Raw genomic sequence first — 7,272 nt, forward strand, 5'->3', positions numbered from 1 at the left:
TATATCCGTGAAACATTCCTGTGAAGAAATTTTTCGATGTCGCGTGTGATAGTGGGATTACTACCGGTCAGTCCATCAGTACTGTTGTGATACGTTGAACGGGTTAAAAAACGAAAAACGAAAAAACGAAAAAAAAAAGCAAAAACAAGAAAAGAAAAGCTAGAAAACAACAACAACAACAACAACAACAACAAAAAGAACAAAATATCTTTCTAAAATGCAACACGTCGGAATTGTCGTTTGGGATTATCTTATCGTAAACATTTTTTTATCTTTTTTTTGTTCGATTCTTTTTTTTTTTTTCTTTCTTTAATTCATTCTTTCTTTCTCTCTTTCTTCCTCTTCTTCTTTTTTTTTTCTTTTTCCACGTAGAGACGCGCATTCTTCAAAGCGATTTTAACGAGTGTACGAAACAGAAATAAAAAGAGAAGGAAAATAAAAGATAACTAAAAAGTGATAGGGAATGAGAGACAGAGAGACAGAGAGAGAGAGAGAGAGAGAGAGAAAATATGAACAAACGGAAAAAATAAAACTTGTATTAATTTTGTAAAATGCAAATTCTACTAAGTGTGTTTATCTTAAAGGGCATAGAAAAAATATAGATACACTTTATATAAAACTATCGCAATTTCAATCGTTGATATGAATTATTTTAATTTATATAGATATCGTTATTAATTAAGTATTTAAACTTATCAATCGGTTACACAAATTATATACATTATTAATATACGTAAAAGCCAAAACTCGTAACGTTAATCATTCCATGAACATGAAAATTATTTCGAAGCTATACTCATTCCAACTATTCCAACTGTATTATATATATATATATATATATATATATATATATATATATATATATGCTATATGTATGTATATAGTATATATATGTGTGTGTGTATGTGTTAACCTATTTCGAAATAAATATATATATCCTGTTTCTTGCAATGTTCATTTGATATATGCACGTACACACACATTATATAATTGTGTTATATATATATATATTGTTTTTATTATTTAAATTAATGTAATTATATATATGCAATATATACTATATATGTATATATACTATACTTATGATATTATATTATATTATACTATCGTATACATTACATTATATTTATATATCATATTATTTATTAAGTATACTACTTTTATTATAAATATTATTATATATTTAATTGTATATAATTATTTATTATATAATAGTTATTATACAAATAACAATACAAAAAAAAATAATAATAATAATAAAATTATATTTATTATATCATTTTATAGAATATTATAAAATAGAAAATATCTATACTCCATAGTATTATTGTATGTATACATATACGTATATCAATAATTAATACGTATATCAAATAAATTAATTAAAATTACATAATATAATTATCAAATAGATATATAAATATATATATATATATATTATATATGTGATAATTACATACGTATAATACTTCGTATAATATAATATATAATTTTAATCGATTAATTATATACTTTGATTATAAATAAAATATATTTTTCCATTTTCAAATAACTTCGATATATATATATATACATATATATATATATACATATTTTTAATCTATTCGAAACGTTAAAATATCTCATAAGTCTTACCCATTCCACTTTTAAATAAAAGTTTTCTCGTTATTCCTCGGGCATTCGAGTCACTCGGCCAACGACAAACGGATGCAATGGTATTTCGTAATGGCATTGCACTTGAGGCTTATCGCGATTACTACCGCTAAAACCTATTCGATCAGATAAGTATAATACTTACTTCGTACTACGATAATGACGAATATAAAATATAATATTTAATACTTCTCGTTCTATCGAAATATATCTGTATGATCTAAAAGCGAAATAATGAAAAGAAATAAAAAAAAGAAAGAAAGAAAGAAAGAAAATGGGAGAAAAAAAAAAGAATTAACAAACATTTTAATAAATTCTTTTCATGCTCGAAAAAGAAACAAAAAAAAATAAAAAATAAAAAAAATAAAAAGAAAGAAAAACTATCGCGTTTTATATATAATATCTATCAATCGTGCACAAACACACATAAACACACACATACACACACATATAGAGAGAGACATAATAGAAAATAATTTGTCAAATGAAAAGAATGATCTCTATTCATTTTATGAAATGAAAATTACAAAAATATATCTCATATAAGATTTAAGATTAAACATTAGAATTTTCTCTAATGTACATTAATATAATTATTTGCAACGTTAAACTATAATTTCTAAAACGACGAAATTCTCTGCAAATAATACGAACATAGTAACGAATTATTTCCTTGAAAACATAGTTACATATAATGCCTTTCATCCGAAAAAATGTAATTAATTCCTAACACATATCTATATATCTGTATATCCCTTTCAATCGTAAAAATGAAAATTTAAAGATCAAGGAAAACTTTTCACATTGCTATTAATGTGCAAAAATTAAAATGATCTTTAATCTATTCGAATTAAATATTTATAAAAAATCTTTTCCATTTATATATTATAAATTTTCACATAATTAACAGATACATAACATACATACATATATATACATATATATATATAATGGGACAAAAAAAAAATTTATATATATATATATTATTTGATGATCTTGTGAACACAGATTATGTACTAATACCTACGATATACATACATACATACATACATACATACATTCATACATACATTCATACATTCATACATATATACATTCATACATACATACATTCATACATACATTCATACATACATACATACATTCATACATACATGCATGCATACATAGATACATACATACATAGATATGTATAGATTAAGACAAGATAGATCTTTCGTTCAACAACTAAAAGCCATATTACGGATAGATATTTAACATGTATGTTGTCGAGAAGCATCGCTAACCACATTAATATCGGTTTACAGAGGCAATTGTGCGGAGGAACGCCGTCGTACCTTGCTACTTGATAACGGGGCAAGGGTCTATCTAAATATAACATTCGAGCGAGGGCTCGTGTATCAGGGCGAACCTGGGTAATATCGATTTTCTTCTCCCGACTTTGAACGCAATAATGCGTTTCATATTCGAACGTATCCGTTAAGGATTTTCAATGATATACACATACATATTTATCTCCATCGAAATAGAAGAAACTAATGTTACTGCCATTCGTTGGAAACGCCATTTTCTATTTTAATAAGAAAAGAAGAAAAAAAAAAAAGAAAATATATATATATATGTATGTATATATATATATATATGTATGTATATATATATATGTAAATATAAATAAAATAAAAAATAAAAAATAAAAAACAGTAACATGGTAAAAAATTTAGAACATTATCAACGGTTGATAAAAACGTAAAGCAACCATTCTATAATACCAACTATTGGAAATTTTAGATATGTCTTCATGGAACTGAAAATATTAGACCGACGTATACCGGCCTATCGATTTTCTAAACGTAGATGTGTTAAGGGTAAAGTTCCCTTGCGCGTTAGACGTTTAGAAGCATTTCAAGGTTCCCTACTATATTACCAACTCTAGTATGGTAAATTGAACATTAGATCGATCGGTAATAGAATACCGATATTATTATTCGAATTAAAAACAAATTTTTTAGTTCAATTTAAATATCTTTCATTATCGACGATGATTATTTCCCTTTTTTTTTTTTTTCAATTTTGTCGTTGTTTCTATTTATTTTATTCATTTATTCATTTTCCTTCTTCTTTTCCTCTTCTTTTAGATTTTTAGATTTTTCTTCTTTCTCTCTATCTCTTTTTTTTTTTTTTTTTTTTTTTTTTTTTTTTTTTTTTTTTTTAATAGATATACATTAAAAAATAAAGAGATAATTATATAAGAGAAAGATTTCTTTACGAGTATATATATATATACATATTATATATATTTACGTATATATTACACATACATACACACACAAAATTAATCATTCAAAGAATCATGAACTTCTCTAATCTCGCTCGTTTAATGACGTACACGAAACTTTCGTCATACGTAACAAAGATAAATCTTAGAAAGGAAAAATATTTGAAATGTGATTCTAAGAAGAGGATCGAGAATTAATGGAAGAAATAAAATATAAAGGTGGATTGGAGGGAGAGGGTGGTGGTGGTGGTGGTGGTAAATAAATCGTTCATCTGGAAATAATCGAACGAATGCTGACGTATCGTTTAAAATTTTCTGAAATTTCGGATAATCGTAAGTAGAAACGGAAAAGGGCAACGAGTTCGAACGAAAACCACGCGATAACGTCACGAATAGTCGTTTGGAATTTATGCGAGTACGTCAACGGTTTAAACGACTTCGTGTATTTGTGTGTGTGTGTGTGCATATATATGTACGTATGTATGTGTATGTATATGTATGTGTATGTGTGTGTGTGTATGAGAAAGAAAGAGAGAATGAAACAGAACATACGCCCACGCTTTCATCAAATTTTCCAACGTTTCTATTTTATATATTTAACTATCTAATTCACCTATCTAGAACACTTATACATACGTACATACATACATATATATATATATATATATATATAATTATCTAATTGTTCTTGAAAAAAAAAAAAAAGAAAAAAAGAAAGAAAGAAAAAAAAAGTATAGAAGGACAAGCAGATATTTGGAAAACATTCTTACAGGTAGATAAAATATTCATGTTTACGTACGTCGCATAGTACATATGTAATTCTATGTTCGAATTGCAAACTTGCAAGTCGTTAAAAGCTGAAAGAGAATTTTGTTGCGTAATTTTAAACGGGAATCCTCGACGCAAGTTTCACACTCTCGCTAATGACGATCTCACGACTTTCGGAAAACCACGGCCATTATATAAACCTCTTATCTACTCTCTATTTACGCAAATACTTCACGCTCGACGTAAGAAAAACGCAGCGTTCCTTAACGACGTAAAAATAGTCCGTTAGTCTATGAAAAAATATCGGTTCGGTGGAAAAAAAAGAAACAAAAAAAAAAAGAAAAGAAAAGAAAAGAAAAGAAGAAAAAAGAAGGAAAAAAAAAAAAGAAAAAGAAAGAAAGGAAGAAAAAAGAATTGGGCGAGCGAGCCGGGGGAACGGGGGGATGATACTATGGATCTGTTTTTCTTTTTTCTACTTTTCCTCATTTTTCTTTGAAATACGAAATAAATAATTAATGTACCGTAATAAATGAATAAATGAATAAATTAATAAATTAATAAATTAATAAATTAATAAATTAATTAAATAATAAATAAATAAATAAAAAAAAACACAATTGTTTCATTATTTCGCAAATATTGATGGTAACGCAATAGAAAATTGTAGTACAGTTCGAACGACATAAATTTCCCTAGGGATATCGTTCTCGTCGTCGTCGTCGTCGTCGTCGTCGTCGTCGTATTTATTTTTCTATTCAAAAAAGTCAATGTTTACTAAAATGTCGTTCCATTTGTTTTGTAACGATAAAGAAAAAAAAAATATAATAAAATAAATTAATAAAAATTCCTCAAGATAACATAATCTCGTCGGTAATTTTGAGGCCCACTGCAACATAATTGTACGTAAAGGGAGAAGAGTGGGAGATTACATAATTTAAAGAAAAAAGAGAAGAGGGGAAAGAGAGAAAACAAAAGAAAAAGAAAAGTGACCCGTGACTTACGTTAGAAATTGACCCGTACGATGTATCTTGCAAAATTTTAATTACAAATGACATTTATACTCTATCCGTTCAAGCATATACGTAACTCTACGTTCGACTCAATTGAATCAAATTCACGAAAACATAATTAACGAGTTAAATAATATTATAATAATTCGTCTTGAAGTTCGATGTACAGATGACAAAGAAACAAAAAAAAATACAACAAAACAAACAAAAAACAAAAAAAAGAACAAAGAATAAAGAAAAAGAAAAAATAAGAAAAAAACAAGCCAAAATGAAAAAATATATTTAAAAAAAAGATATATATATATATAAAAGAATAAAAATTAAAAGAAAACGATGACAATGATGATGATGATGATGATGATGATGATGATGATGATGATGATGATGATGATGATGATGATGATGATGATGATGATGATGATGATGATGATGATGATAATAATAATAGAAGTTTCAGGTAAACGTAAGCAGCTAGAACGTATATCCAACGATCGTCTTTTATAAACGCAGTAGAAAATCGACCGACGTTTACGTTGCATGCAGGAACTAACTCCTCGAGAGATCGCATCTTTCACGAACGTTGTTGGTCTCTCTCTCTCTCTCTCTCTCTCTCTCTCTCTCTCTCTCTCTCTCTCTCTCTCTCTCTCTCTCTCTCACGTGATATTGCTCTATAATGTCATACTAGACGTAATACTACGTAACGATCGCTACGTAACGATATTCCGAATGAACACAACGAGTTGGATTGATCGTAATAATACATTCTCACCTTTATTATCTATATATACAGGATCGATCAAAATAATCCTAAGGAGATATATTTCAAAATAAATGTACTCATCTTTTTTTGTTTTTCTTTCCTTTTCTGTTCTTTTTCTTTCTTTTTTCTTTTCTATTTTTCTTTTTTTTTTTCTTCTCAGATCTGTACAATAATTGGATCTTGGAATTTTGCAATCTGTAAAAGAACGAAAGAAAGAAAGAAAGGTGGAAAAAAAAAGAAGGAAATAAAAAAAAAATTTGCACAGCAAAATCGTCTCAAAACAAAAAAAAATAAGAGAAAAAAAGTAATTCACTTAATATGACAAGAACTTTTGGTTCACCCTGTACTTGTGATCGAACGGGAGGAAGGGGGAGAGAGAGAGAGAGAGAGAGAGAGACTAGTTTATCCTTCAAATCGCATGATAACGCGAATCATTTTTTTCCTTCTTCATATAGGTATTTCTTTTGCATGCTACGTGTCGAATAACTAATGAAACACGAATAACGAGCGCGTTAACATATGACTACTAAATATATTACTCTCTAGTATTACAACATTGCATAAATAAATAAATAAATAAATAAATAAATAAATAAATAAATAAATAATTTAACTCTACGATCATTATTTTCTTCCTGACTGAATAATTTTTTCTTTTCCTTCGCTTTTCTTTTTTTCTTTTTTTTTTTTTTGTTTTTTTTTTCTTTTTATATTTTTCTTCTCTTTTTATTATCCGTTAGTTGGAATTCTTTAGTGCCTAAAAAAAGAAAAAGAGGGAGAAAAAAAAAAGAGAGAGAGAGAGAGAG

The sequence above is a fragment of the Vespa mandarinia genome, chromosome 15 (genome assembly GCF_050613455.1).
Source record: "Vespa mandarinia isolate Hongniang chromosome 15, ASM5061345v1, whole genome shotgun sequence".
Taxonomy (NCBI): Eukaryota; Metazoa; Arthropoda; class Insecta; order Hymenoptera; family Vespidae; genus Vespa; species Vespa mandarinia.